This window comes from Ranitomeya imitator, chromosome 1 (genome assembly GCF_032444005.1).
Source record: "Ranitomeya imitator isolate aRanImi1 chromosome 1, aRanImi1.pri, whole genome shotgun sequence".
NCBI lineage: Eukaryota > Metazoa > Chordata > Amphibia > Anura > Dendrobatidae > Ranitomeya > Ranitomeya imitator.
In genome coordinates, this window is record NC_091282.1 from 420,181,300 (window position 1) to 420,196,838 (window position 15,539).

A 15,539-nucleotide genomic window follows, 5' to 3' on the forward strand; every position below is an offset into this window, starting at 1 on the left:
TTTTAAATGTGTGTAGAGACCTCACTCAGGGGTCCCTACCCTAGACCAAGGGTGTCAAACTGCATTCCTCGAGGGCTGCAAACAGGTCATGTTTTCAGGATTTCCTTGTACTGCACAGGTGATAATTTAATCACCTAAACAAATAATGAGTTGGTGATTAAATTATCACCTATGCAGTACAAGGAAATCCTGAAAACATGACCTGTTTGCAGCCCTCGAGGAATGCAGTTTGACACCCTGCCCTAGACCATGTCTACGTGTATGAGGGACAGTACAGTCATATAGTTAATGCGCTGGCAAACTTACTGAGTAAACCATTTTTTTCTTTTTAACTAAACAGGAGATAAAAATTAATTTTGTAATATATCCGGTTAGAGAAAACTGCTCCTTTCTCCCCCTGGACTGAACTTTCAGTCTCAAAATTCTTATTTCACAGGTAAAATCTGTCTTCAGTGAATAAAGATTCTCGAGATGAGGTTGGTGCTCATAAAGTTCTATGGAGAACTATACCTGTCGTTTAGGGTGAACTTGCAGGAAAAAGTCTGATTCTGCCTCCAGCTCCTACTGGCCATAAAATGTTAAAAGCAGCAACTCTCGTCTCCTGTCTCAAAAATGTTAAAACCTGTTGTCACTGAATACATTTTGCAGATTTACATGCACGATGACGCTTTATATTCTACGGCAGTGCTTCTCAAACTGTGAAGCTGGCCTTATCCGTGAGGTACCCCCTAGTTGCTGATGTGGTAAAGCTAAACAATCCTTTCTATGGCTGCGACAATTTCTTGTTTTACAACATAATAGATTTATAATAATAATACATACCGTAGTCAATTATTATTTTATTGAGCTCAGAAGACAAAAGAAGGAACATGAGATATTTTTCATTTTAGTTTGGACTCTTACAACACATGGTGAGGCCCAGACATCATTTTTGTCTGTCATTTTTGTTGGAGTTGCAAAAATAACTGAGTACACTTGGAAATAACATAATTGTAATGAAGTTTCTATACTTTTCAAATCCTTGTACCCTTTTCTAGACAGTCCTCATGTATAGTCACCCTACTTAGTACCCTCTGCTTACCTCTTGCGCTATCGTTCACTCAAATTATCATTCCTTTCCTCCTGCTTCCAAGATGGCATTGGTAGGGGATTGTTGTAGTAATAAGTAGAGGTGGTGGCAGCAGGAGGAAAATGGTGGACACCAGGAATAATAAGTATACATGAGAAATGTTTAGACACTTTTAAGTCCCATTGGAGAGGGTCAAGGACGCCCGTGTCGCCCTTAAGAGACACTTTCTATAGATGTCCACCATCCATATGCAAATCATGCCGAAACAGTAACAGAACAAAAATGTATAATTAATTCCCAAGTATCTCTATGGCTACATAGTTTTTCTCTGGGGAACCACAGGGATAATGTCTGCTTTATGTTTCAAGCATAGGCTTCAAAAACAATGCTGCTGGGTGAAGAAACCCAAGGCTAGGAAAGTTAAGATGTTGCCTTCATCACAGGGGGTATGATAGCGCCTCTTACTCATTTCCTGTAGATATGCCTGTGAGGCACAATTCGATGGTATGATAGATACAGACTGCTCCTTTATAGCTTCATACCTTTCGTGAACGTTATCAAGCAGAAATATTGCCTATGGCAGTCACTGCATGACATTACTTCACGTGAGGAAGAAGTCATAAATAATACCTTAATCATAAACACTTTGCACCAGCTAAGAGAAAACCCCTGTGTGTAGGCATCAATCATGCAACAAATATAATTATTTTAGTTGTTTCATTTGAAAACTATGCAGGCATTTATTGAAAATATATTTTAGTGACTATTTGGACCACAGTGCAAAATTCTAGCTGGGCTCCAAACTCTTTGTTTTGACCCCATACCAACATTGAACTCATACTGATGTGTTCTTCCTTTATCTTATTTGATCCACAGCTGTTTCCTTTATTGTATTGTGTATTCGCTTTATATTTTTTTTTACATTTCTTGGGCTATATATTTGTTTCACTATGTGCAATAATTTAACATTGGCCACTATATCCAGGTGCAAAAATAACATTGATGCAACCTATGCAGCCGCACAGGAGCTCAAAAGATAAGGGGGGCCATTACTAACTCTAAAGCAGGTGGAATTGTGCATTACTATTAGTGATGAGCAAGTATGCTCGATACTCAGATTTCTCCGAGCATGCTCGGGTGGTGTCCGAGTATTTCGGCGTGCTCGGAAATTTAGTTTATGTTGACGCAGCTGCATGATTTGCGGCTACTAGACAGCTTAACCCCTTAGCGACCGCCGATACGCCTTTTAACGGCGGCCGCTAAGGGTAGTTAAACCACAGCGCCGTTAATTAACGGCGCTGTGGAAAAAGTCCATAGCGCCCCCCAGAGGCCGATTTTCTCCGGGGTCTCGGCTGCCGAGGGTAGCCGAGACCCCAGAGAACATGATTCGGGGGTTTTTAACCCACCCAGCATTTGCGATCGCCGGTAATTAACCGTTTACCGGCGATCGCAAAAAAAAAACAAAAAACGCGATCTCTTTTTAATTTCTCTGTCCTCCGATGTGATCGCACATCGGAGGACAGAGAAAAGGGGTCCCAGGTGGCCCCCCAATACTCACCTAGCTCCCCCGATGCTCCTCGTATCTCCCGGTGGGCGCCGCCATCTTCAAAATGGCGGGCGCATGCGCAGTGCGCCCGCCGGCCGGCACCGGGAGAATCTTTGGGGTCTCGGCTGCCGGGGGTAGCCGAGACCCCAAAGAGCATGATCGGGGTCGGTATTACCGACCCCTGTTTTGCGATCGCCGGTAATTAACTGTTTACCGGCGACCGCAAAAAAAAAAAAAAAAGTAAAGTGTAATTCTCTGTCCTCTGATGTGATCGTACATCAGAGGACAGAGAAATAGGGGGATTCGGGGACCCTAGCATACTCACCTAGGTCCCTGGATCCTCTTGCTGCTCCTCCTGGCCGCCGGCAGAAGAACATGGCGGACGCATGCCCAGTGCGCCCGCCATCTGTCTCCATCTGCCGGCCGGCAGGAGAACAGCAGTTGGGGCTAAAATTAGGGTTAGGGTTAGGGGTAGGGTTAGGGTTAGGGGCAGGGTTAGGGGTAGGGTTAGGGGTAGGGTTAGGGGTAGCGTTAGGGTTAGGGGTAGGGTTAGGGTTAGGGGTAGGGTTAGGGGTAGGGTTAGGGGTAGGGTTAGGGCTAGGGTTAGGGCTAGGGTTGGGGCTAAATTTAGGGTTAGGGTTGGGGCTAAATTTAGGGTTAGGGTTGGGGCTAAACTTAGGGTTAGGCTTCTTTCACACTTACGTCGGTACGGGGCCGTCGCAATGCGTCGGCCCGACATACCGACGCACGTTGTGAAAATTGTGCACAACGTGGGCAGCAGCTGTAGTTTTTCAATGCATCCGCTGCCCAATCTATGTCCTGGGGAGGAGGGGGCGGAGTTACGGCCACGCATGCGCGGTCAGAAATGGCGGATGCGACGTACAAAAAAACGTTTCATTGAACGTTTTTTTGTGCCGACGCTCCGCCAAAACACAACTGATCCAGTGCACGACGGACGCGACGTGTGGCCATCCGTCACGATCCGTCGGCAATACAAGTCTATGGGCAAAAAACGCATCCTGCGGGCACATTTGCAGGATCCGTTTCTTGTCCAAAACGACGGATTGCGACGGAATGCCAAACGATGCAAGTGTGAAAGTAGCCTTAGGGCTAGGGTTAGGGTTGGGGCTAAAGTTAGGGCTAGGGTTGGTGCTAAAGTTAGGGTTAGAGCTGGGATTAGGGTTAGGGTTTGGATTAGGGTTGGTATTAGGGTTAGGGTTGGCATTAGGGTTAGGGTTTGGATTAGGGTTGGTATTAGGGTTAGGGTTGGCATTAGGGTTACGCTTGGGATTAGGGTTAGGTTTGGGATTAGGGTTAAGGTTAGGGTTGTGATTAGGGGTGTATTGGGATTAGGGTTAGGTTTGAGGTTAGGGTTGAGATTAGGATTAGGGGTGTGTTGGATTTAGGGTTTTGATTAGGGTTATGGTTAGGGTTGACACTAGGGTTGTTTTGGGGTAAGGGTTGTGATTATGGTTAGGGTTAGTGATTAGGATTATGGATCAGGTTGGGATTAGGGTTAGGGGTGTGTTGGGGTTAGGGTTGGAGCTAGAATTGGGGGGTTTCCACTGTTTAGGTACATCAGGGGGTCTCCAAACACGACAGCCAATTTTGCGCTCAAAAAGTCAAATGGTGCTCCCTCCCTTCTGAGCTCTGCCGTGCGCCCAAACAGTGGGTTACCCCCACATATGGGGCATCAGCGTACTCGGGATAAATTGGACAACAACTTTTGGGGTCCAATTTCTCTTGTTACCCTTGTGAAAATAAAAACTTGGGGGCTACAAATCTTTTTTGTGAAAAAAAAAAATATTTTTTATTTTCACGACTCTGCATTCTAAACTTCTGTGAAGCACTTGGGCATTCAAAGTTCTCACCACACATCTAGATAAGTTCCTTGGGGGATCTAGTTTCCAAAATGGGGTCACTTGTGGGGGGTTACTACAGTTTAGGTACATCAGGGGCTCTGCAATCGCAACATAATGCCCACAGACCATTCTATCAAAGTCTGCATTCCAAAAAGGCGCTCCTTCCCTTCCGAGCTCTGCCGTGCGCCCAAACAGTGGTTTACCCCCACATATGGCGCATCAGCGTACTCGGGATAAATTGGACAACAACTATTGCAGTCCAATTTCTCCTGTTACCCTTGTGAAAATAAAAACTTGGGGGCTACAATATCTTTTTTGTGGAAAAAAAAAATATTTTTTATTTTCACGACTCTGCATTCTAAACTTCTGTGAAGCACTTGGGCATTCAAAGTTCTCACCACACATCTAGATAAGTTCCTTGGGGGGTCTAGTTTCCAAAATGGGGTCACTTGTGGAGGGTTTCTACTGGTTAGGTACATCAGGGGCTCTGCAAACGCAACATAATACCCGCAGACCATTCTATCAAAGTCTGCATTCCAAAACGGCGCTCCTTCCTTCCGAGCTCTGCCGTGCGCCCAAACAGTGGTTTACCCCCACATATGGGGTACCAGCATACTCAGGACAAATTGGACAACAACTTTTGTGGTCCAATTTCTCTTGTTACTCTTGTGAAAATAAAAACTTTGGGGCTAAAAAATCTTTTTTGTGGAAAAAAAAAATATTTTTTATTTTCACGGCTCTGCATTATAAACTTCTGTGAAGCACTTGGGCATTCAAGGTTCTCACCACACATCTAGATAAGTTCCATGGGGGGTCTAGTTTCCAAAATGGGGTCACTTGTGGGGGATTTCTACTGTTTAGGCACATCAGGGGCTCTCCAAACGCGACATGGCGTCCAATCTCAATTCCAGCCAATTCTACATTGAAAAAGTAAAACGGCACTCCTTCTCTTCCAAGCTCTGCGGTGCGCCCTAACAGTTGTTTACCCCCACATATTGGGTATCAGCGTACTCAGGAGAAATTGCACAACAACTTTTGTGGTCTAATTTCTCCTGTTACCCTTGTGAAAATAAAAATTTGTGGGCAAAAAGATCATTTTTGTAGAAAAAATGCAATTTTTTTTTTCACGGCTCTACGTTATAACCTTCTGTGAAGCACATGGGGGTTCAAAGTGCTCGCCACACATCTAGATAAGTTCCTTAAGGGGTCTAGTTTCCAAAATGGTGTCACTTGTGGGGGGTTTCCACTGTTTAGGTACATCAGGGGCTCTCCAAACGCGACATGGCATCCAATCTCAATTCCAGCCAATTCAACATTGAAAAAGTAAAACGGCGCTCCTTCACTTCCAAGCTTTGCGGTGCGCCCAAACAGTGGTTTACCCTCACATATGGGGTATCGACGTATTCAGGAGAAATCGCACAACAACTTTAGTGGTCTAATTTCTCCTGTTACCCTTGTGAAAATAAGAATTTGTGGGCGAAAAGATCATTTTTGTGTAAACAAAAGCGATTTTTTATTTTCACGGCTATACGTTATAAACTTCTGTGAAGCACTTGGGGGTTCAAAGTGCTCACCACACATCTAGATAAGTTCCTTAAGGGGTCTAGTTTCCAAAATGGTGTCACTTGTGGGGAGTTTCCACTGTTTAGGCACATCAGGGGCTCTCTAAACGTGACATGGCGTCCGATCTCAATTCCAGCCAATTCTGCATTGAAAAAGTTAAACGGCGCTCCTTCACTTCTAAGTTCTGCGGTGCGCCCTAACAGTGGTTTACCCCCACATATGGGGTATTGGCGTATTCAGGAGAAATTGCATAACAAAATTTATGGTTACATTTCTGTTTTTACACTTGTGAAAATAAAAAAAATGGTTCTGAATTAAGATGTTTGCAAAAAAAAGTTAAATGTTCATTTTTTCCTTCCACATTGTTTCAGTTCCTGTGAAGCACGTAAAGGGTTAATAAACTTCTTGAATGTGGTTTTGAGAACCTTGAGGGGTGTAGTTTTTAGAATGGTGTCACACTTCATTATTTTCTATCATATAGACCCCTCAAAATGACTTCAAATGTGATGTGGTCCCTAAAAAAAAATGGTGTTATAAAAATGAGAAATTGCTGGTCAACTTTTAACCCTTATAACTCCTTAACAAAAAAAAATTTTGTTTCCAAAATTGTGCTGATGTAAAGTAGACATGTGGGAAATGTTATTTATTAACTATTTTTCGTGACATATCTCTCTGATTTAAGGGCATAAAAATACAAAGTTTGAAAATTGCAAAATTTTAAAAATTTTCGCCATATTTCCGTTTTTTTCATAATTAATCGCAAGTAATATCGAAGAAATGTTACCACTAACATGAAGTACAATATGTCATGAAAAAACAATCTCAGAATCAGCGGGATCCGTTGAAGCGTTCCAGAGTTATAACCTCATAAAGTGACAGTGGTCAGAATTGCAAAAATTGGCTCGGTCATTAAGTACCAAATTGGCTCTGTCACTAAGGGGTTAAATACATGTGGGGATTGACTGTTTGTTAAGCAACCCCCACATGTTTTCAAGCTGTGATTATGGTGACTTACTGCGTATAAACTGACTACATTTGTAAAACGTAATGATGGAAATATAAACTATCTTTAAAAAAAAGATATGATGTGTTTTATGTAGTTTTTGTGCAATTGGTGACTTACATACAACATACATTATTACTGTTAAAAGTCCAAAATGTACTAGGGCAGAAACAAACAATAGCAAAGTAGACCAGGACAACCTTCTATAGCCTATCATGTGAAAAGGCCTTCATATACATTAGACTAGAATCGGCCAAACCTGCCGGCCAAAGTTATATTAACTTTGATCTTGTGAATGCGTATGGGACCCTCCCAACTCTCCCCTGACAGATAAGGCATATAGGCATGTCAGAGATAAAAGGGCTGATCCTTTTGCTCCGACAGCCCTGTCATGCAGAACACAGGAACACTTTCCCGAGCTGAGCATTCCGGGTTACAGTTATATGTAAGATTTAGGAGAGATAGCTGCCACCCAAGCGGTTGTTTGACTGACAGCTCTCTGATGTGTGTGGAGGACCAATATCTTCACTCCTTTTGTGCGCCAATTTTCATTTTGTAAGTTTCTAGTTTTCTTTAGAAAATATATTGGTCTTATGTAGTTTAGGGTTGTTATTCTGATACTAAATAATATTGACTAGACATATACTGGCCAATAAATGTCATCCTGGAAAATACGAGCACACGGTGCCAGCTTGCGTCATTACAATGGACATGTCACTACTATGTAAGGTCTAACTGCCACAAGCTCGTTCTCACACAATATATATTCAGCAATTCAAGATGTTATATTTTATTTGATAAAAAAAAATCTTTAGAGCACAATAAAGATAATATTGTTTTACATCTCCCCAGCTAAAATTATATTGAAGATGCAATAAAAACTTTGCTTTTTTATGTGTGTGCAATCAAAGAAAACATAAAACTGCATGACATTTATAATGATAGTTAAAGAATTCATTTGCTTACAGCATTGTTGGGACATAAACTACTTTACTTAACAAAGTTTTATCCATTTTAGAAGAAAAGCTGTTTAGTCATAAAAAAGGCATTATTATGTTCAGGGATATGTACTGTACGTATCTGTACTGCTTTTACTGCATGACATAGATTAGTGCTTCTGAATGTTTCTAACATTTCACCCCAATGATCATGAATACACACTGGCTGGTATCTATTCCCACATTCACACCATCAGTATTTGGTTAGTATTTTACCTCAGTATCTGTAAGCCAAAACCAGGAGTGGGTGATAAATACAGAAGTGGTGCATATGTTTCTATTATACAAAATCATATGAAAAAACCTCAGTCTAAAAAGGTATAATTTTATTAGTAAAAACAAGGCAGACAGACACGCCTACAAAACCCAACACAAAAATATAACCAAAAAACGTGAACAAAAGTGCAACAAATAAATAAAAAACTAATGGGAAATCTAGATCACCCTACCTATGCCACTAGCATGCCCCTGTCTATCTGCGGAGGTAGGCACCCTAGGGGAGAGCGTTATGGCGCCCCCGCTCCTCGATGACTGTCCCTAGGAGCCCTATAAGACCCTACGGCCACTAGTGTACGCCACTACCCACACACTAAAGGGTCCTCTAGCGCTAGACAGAGAGATCCTCTTCTAGGGATGACCTAGTTCCCACTAGTAAAACACTATATACATACACATATATGGCAATCTATAATGGTATAGTAATACACAGCGGCCTCAAGATATTAAACACAGTGTAAATACACTTAAGGATAAATGCAGACAGAACCTCTAGGCATATCAAAATACTGTATTCTCATGAGCTGACATTTCTATAGATGTGGGTGAAGATCATACTAGCCACAATTGGCTCAATGTCATGCATGGGTAGTATCCCTGCTACCTCACTCCAGAATCCCACACTATTTAGACAATGCTAACAGTAGCCCATGCATAGCCCCAAGACAAGGCTATGAATACTCATCTGAGCCGCTGTGTGCCACCGAACGCCATATGAACAGCACGCCTCAACGCGTTTCGCCTCTGCAGGCTCATCAGGAGGCCTGATAACCCGATATGTTGTGTCACATCAAAATTGTGGATAGCTGAATTTTGATGTGACACAACATATCGGGTTATCAGGCCTCCTGATGAGCCTGCAGAGGCGAAACGCGTTGAGGCATGCTGTTCATATGGCGTTCGGTGGCACACAGCGGCTCAGATGAGTATTCATAGCCTTGTCTTGGGGCTATGCATGGGCTACTGTTAGCATTGTCTAAATAGTGTGGGATTCTGGAGTGAGGTAGCAGGGATACTACCCATGCATGACATTGAGCCAATTGTGGCTAGTATGATCTTCACCCACATCTATAGAAATGTCAGCTCATGAGAATATAGTATTTTGATATGCCTAGAGGTTCTGGCTGCATTTATCCTTAAGTGTATTTACACTGTGTTTAATATTTTGAGGCCGCTGTGAATTACTATGCATCTATCTTTAAGTGTATCTACACTGTGTTTAATATCTTGAGGCCGCTGTGTATTACTATACCATTATAGATTGCCATATATGTGTATGTATATAGTGTTTTACTAGTGGGAACTAGGTCATCCCTAGAAGAGGATCTCTCTGTCTAGCGCTAGAGGACCCTTTAGTGTGTGGGTAGTGGCGTACACTAGTGGCCGTAGGGTCTTATAGGGCTCCTAGGGACAGTCATCGAGGAGCGGGGGCGCCATAACGCTCTCCCCTAGGGTGCCTACCTCCGCAGATAGGCAGGGGCATGCTAGTGGCATAGGTAGGGTGATCTAGATTTCCCATTAGTTTTTTATTTATTTGTTGCACTTTTGTTCACGTTTTTTGGTTATATTTTTGTGTTGGGTTTTGTAGGCGTGTCTGTCTGCCTTGTTTTTACTAATAAAATTATACCTTTTTAGACTGAGGTTTCTTCATATGATTTTGAGTATTTCTACCTCGAGCTTTCTGGATCATTTTTTGAGAATTATGTTTCTATTATACTTTTCCTCTGAATGTTCTACTCCTGGTTTTTACTTATAAATACTGAGGTAAAAACTGACCAAATACTGAAAGTGTGAATGTGGCCTAAAACATAAACACTGAACAGAGGCCAGAGTAAATCTGCTGCCTCATTACAGTGAATGGATCCATCGGGGGTTTCATCTGTCATGTCGCTCAGAGATTTAGAAGGAAACCCCGATGTAAGTGCTCAGCGTTGAGTGCCAGATAAATGTGATCATAAATGTTATGTAAAATGCTCCCAATAAAAGCTTCAACTCAGTCCACAAAAAAAGCCATCCCTGGATCAGGTCCGTCATCTGTCAGTGGAAATATAGGGGGCTTCCACATTATGGTAGCACAAAGGCTCTGGAAAAGCTAAATAGCTCCTCGCTCCCAAAAATCAAATTTTTCACTCCCAAATCCAAATGCCCCCCTACATTCTGAGCCTCAGTGTGCCTAAACCACGTTTAACGCCCACATGTTTGGCATTTCTGTAGTGATGAGAGCTCGCCTAATTTATAGGTGCGTGTCTCCAGAAGCATGAGCTGGGCACAATGTACTGCTCACTATAAAAGCAGTTTGCAATTTTCACTCAGCAACATCCATTACTGCTACTTGTTTCTGGAAAACACCCATGGAGTCAAAATCGTCACAACACCTGTAGATAAATTCCCAAAGGGGTATAATTTCCAAAATGGGGTCACTTGAGGTGGGATTCTGCTTTTCTAGCACTTATGGGCTCTGTATATGGAGTTTGCAAGCTGTTGAAGGAAACTCTGCACTCCAGGAGGCAAATAGCGCTCCATCCCTCCCAAGTCTCTCCATATGTGTGGCCTATTTATAATAAAAAAAAAAAAAGGTTCCTCGCATCATGTTCTCATACACTTTATGCAGTATTAGCCCTCTGTGTCTGTACTGCTACATACTTAGGCAGATAACTGGTTCATGCAGCTTTACATGAACACCTGAGCCTTACACTATAGCTGGTCCGAATAACTAAAGCAATTGTTACCATCCACCTCTCGTGTCTCCCCTTTTCCCCATAGTTTGTAAGCTTGCGAGCAGGGCCCTCACTCCTCCTGGTATCTGTTTTGAACTGTATTTCTGTTATGCTGTAATGTCTATTGTCTGTACAAGTCCCCTCTATAATTTGTAAAGCGCTGCGGAATATGTTGGCGCTATATAAATAAAAATTATTATTATTATTATTATTATATGGCTAAGCAGTTCTGTACAGCCACATATGGGGTATAACTACATTCAACAGATATTGTAAGACAATTTTTGGTGTAATTTTTACCATTTTCCCAGTATAAAATGTAAAATCTGGGGCTAACACAATTTTGGTGGTAAAAATGTAAATTATTTTTTCTTCACTGCCCAATGGTATAAACACCTGTGGTGTCAATATGATCACTGCACCCCTAGATGAATTCATTGAGAGGTTTAGTTTGTAAAATGGGGTCACTTGTGGGGGTTCTTCTGTTCTGGAACCTTAGGGGCTCTACCAATGTGACATGGCATCTTCAAATCAATACAGGAAAAACAAAATCCAGCTCACCATACCATCCTTCTCTTTCATCTTCAAATCAATGCAGCAAAATCTGCACTGTAATATGGCACTACTTCCCTACTGAGCTTTGCACTCTGCCTCAAAAGTAGTTTTTTTTACCACGTTTGGGGTATCCGTGAACTCAGGAGAAATTGCAAAACAATTTTTGGGGTTAATTTTCTCCTGTTACCCTTGTGAAAATACAAAATTTGGAGCTAAAAAGATTTTTTTATTTTCATGGCTTAACTTTACAAACTTTTGTGAACCGCTTGGGGGTTCAAGGTGTTCATTACACATATAGATAAGTTCTCACAGGAACCTAGTTTCCAAAATGGTGTCACTTGTGATGGGTTTCCACTGTGTAGGCACATCAGGGGCTCTTCAAACGCAACATGGCATCCGCTAACTACTCCAGCAAATTTTGCATTCAAAAAGTCAAATGGCGCTCCTTCTCTTCTAAGCCCTGATGTGCGCTCAAACAGTGTTTTCCTACACATATTGGGCATATGTGCACTCAGAATAATGGAGCAATTTCCCTTGTTACCCTTATGAAAATGCAAAATTTTGAGTTAAAAAGATTTTTGCGGGAAAATGTGATTTTTTTTTTTAATGTTCACGGCTTAACTTTATAAACTTCTGTGAAGCACCTGGGGGGTTCAAGGTGTTCAAAACACATCTAGATACGTTCCCAAAGGGGTCTAGTTTCCAAAATGGTGTCACTTGAGGGGAATTTCTACAGTTTAGGCACATCAGGGGCTCTGCAAGCGCAACATGGCATCTGCCAATTATTCCAGCAAATTTTACATGCAAAAAGTCACATGGCGCACCTTCCCTTCCAAGCCCTGCCGTGTGCCCAAACAGTAGATTTCCCCCACATATGGGGTATCGACATGATCAGGAGAAATTGCACAACAAATTGTGTGGTCCATTTTCTCCTGTTACTCTTGCAAAAGTAAAAAAAATTAGGTCTAAAGGAAAATTTCCTTCCATATTCCAGAAATTCCTGTGAAGCACCTGAAGGGTTAATAAACTTCTTGAATGTGGTTTTGAGTATCTTGAGGAGTGCAGTTTTTAGAATGGTGTCACTTTTGGGTATTTTGGGTATAGTCCCCTTAAAATCACTTCAAATGTGAGGTGGTCCCTAAAAAAATGGTTTTGCTAATTTTGTTGTGAAAATGAGAAATCGATGGTCAACTTTTAACCCTCATAACTTCCTAACAAAAAAAAAATGTTTCAAAAATTGTGCTGATGTAAAGTAGACATGTGGGAAATGTTATTTTTTAACTATTTTGTGTGTTATGGCTCTCTGATTTAAGGGCATACAAATTAAAAGTTTTAAAATTGTGAACATTTTGTAAAATTTCCGTTTTTTCTTTTCACAAATAAACACAAGTCATACCAAATAAATTTTACCACTATCATAAAGTACAATATGTCATGAGAAGACAGTCTCAGAATCAGTGGAATCCAATTAAGTGTTTCAGAGTTATGACCTCAAAGTGACAGTGATCAGAATTGTAAAAATTGGCCTGGTCAGGAAGGTGAAAACAGGCTTTGGGGTGAAGGGGTTAACATTTTTATACATTTCCATAGGCAAAGCATGCAGTGTAGCACAGTGCCCTTGGCACTTAGCAAGGACCTGTCATCAGGTCAAAAGTGGCCAGTTTTTTCTTTTTTTTTTTTGTTTCCGTTCCTCCCCTGAGGATTCAATTCTTATTTCAATTTATTTTTTTAAGCGCGCCATACTGTTGCAGAGATATGGGCCTTTGTATTTAGTGCTAATTACTATGGTTTTTACAAAGAGGGCACTTCTCACAAGATGCTCTGGGGATGGGTCTTCAGACTGCTTTGCATAATTACAATGTGAGAACCGTCCCTTTGGTAAAACCTCTAAGAATTAGCACTAAAAAGGGTCCATATCTCTGGAACAGATTTAAAAGAAAAAAAAAAAAAACAATACCCAGGGGATCAATAGGAATTAAATAAGAGCAAAAACTAGCCACTTATGGCCTGGTGACAGGTCTACATGAAGGTCATAGATGGTTAAAATGATAGACATTGCAGTTGTGCAGGGGATCTCCTAATACAACACGGCAATGATACAAGCTATTTACTTTATCTGACTATAACAGTTTTTATTTCTTTAGGTGTTGACAGATGTGTGTGATTTTCCAGGAGAGCTGTGATAATCATAGTAAAAGATCGGATAGAATGGGGATACACAGCGTCTGGTACCAATTTGTGAGAATTGAGCTTGTCAGATTGATCTGTGACTGCTTTAATGGGAATGTTGTCATATGGTTTATCTTTTTGGGCAGTATACCTGGATGATTCCAGAAGTGGTGCATATCATGCTCTGCCATTTTTTTACAACCATGAATTGAATTTCTAAAAGTTGCACTGTGTTTGGTTATCCGACGTGCTTCTCATACACAAAAGAAATTTTTAATGACCGTGTCACCTGTTATGAGATTTGTTGTATTTCCTCAAGATTTCAGTTCATAGATGTCATTATATACAATCATGATTCTTGGTAAGTATATTTATTATTTTATTATTTTTGCTCACTTATATAGCGCCATTAATTCCATAACTGACATTATTGGAACTGCCCCCATTGGAGCTCATAATTTACATTCTCTATATACCAGTACCAATATTTATGGACATAAGTGTTTATCACTCATGGTAATTCTGCTTCATGTCATCTGTCTTATCCATGTTTCTTTTCCTGTGATGTGCTGTGCATAAATATGTGAGTCTCCAGAATTTGTTTTAGTCTATGCCTGATGAAGAGACCTGAGTAGTCTCGAAAGCTTGCAGTTTGTTACCATCTTTTCAGTTAGCCATTAAAATGTATCAAACACTGAGGACTCTCAATTCTAAATATTTTTCATTCTCTATCAGTAAAGGCCCCGTCACACATAGCGAGATCGCTAGCGAGATCGCTGCTGAGTCACAAGTTTTGTGACGCAACAGCGATCTCAGTAGCGATCTCGCTATGTGTGACACGTACCAGCGATCAGGCCCCTGCTGTGAGATCGCTGGTCGTGTCGGAATGGCCTGGGCCATTTTTTGATCGTTGAGGTCCCGCTGACATCGCTGAATCGGCGTGTGTGACGCCGATTCAGCGATGTCTTCGCTGGTAACCAGGGTAAACATCGGGTTACTAAGCGCAGGGCCGCGCTTAGTAACCCGATGTTTACCCTGGTTACCATCGTTAAAGTAAAAAAAACAAACGCTACATACTTACCTACCGCTGTCTGTCCTCGGCGCTCTGCTTCTCTGGTCTGGCTGTGAGCACAGCGGCCGGAAAGCAGAGCGGTGACGTCACCTCTCTGCTTTCCGGCTGCCTGCCGCTCACAGCCAGAGCAGAGAAGCAGAGGGCCGGGGACAGACAGCGGTAGGTAAGTATGTAGCGTTTGTTTTTCTTACTTTAACGATGGTAACCAGGGTAAACATCGGGTTACTAAGCGCGGCCCTACGCTTAGTAACCCGATGTTTACCCTGGTTAGCGGGGACCTCGGGATCGTTGGTCACTGGAGAGCTGTCTGTGTGACAGCTCTCCAGCGACCAAACAGCAACGCTGCAGCGATCCGGATCGTTGTTGGTATCGCTGCAGCGTCGCTAAAGTGTGACGGTACCTTAAGTCTATAGAGTGTGGGAGGAAACCGGAGAACCTGGAGGAAACCCACGCAAACTTGGGGAGAACATACCCAATTGTGTCCTTGGTGGGATTTGATCCGAGGACCCCAGTGCTAACCACTGAGCTCTGGTCACCGCTTTCAAACTATTTTTTCCTTATCTCATCACTTTGATGATGCGTCATCATCACAACTCACGCTGGAATTATGTGAAAACTACAAAGTACAGCGCTAATTGTGGTTTGATAAAGCTGAACAGCATGCATTTTGATTGAAAAACATGGTGGGTGTAGGTCTTGTGCACAGAAC

At 41.9% G+C, this 15,539-nt stretch overlaps 1 protein-coding gene across 3 annotated transcripts in view; it reads right to left on the reverse strand.

Moving 5' to 3' along the window:
- The window catches only part of PCSK5 (proprotein convertase subtilisin/kexin type 5), a 748,165-nt gene that overhangs the window by 350,123 nt on the left and 382,503 nt on the right, over window positions 1-15,539 (reverse strand). The gene's annotated exons all lie outside the window — the stretch shown is intronic.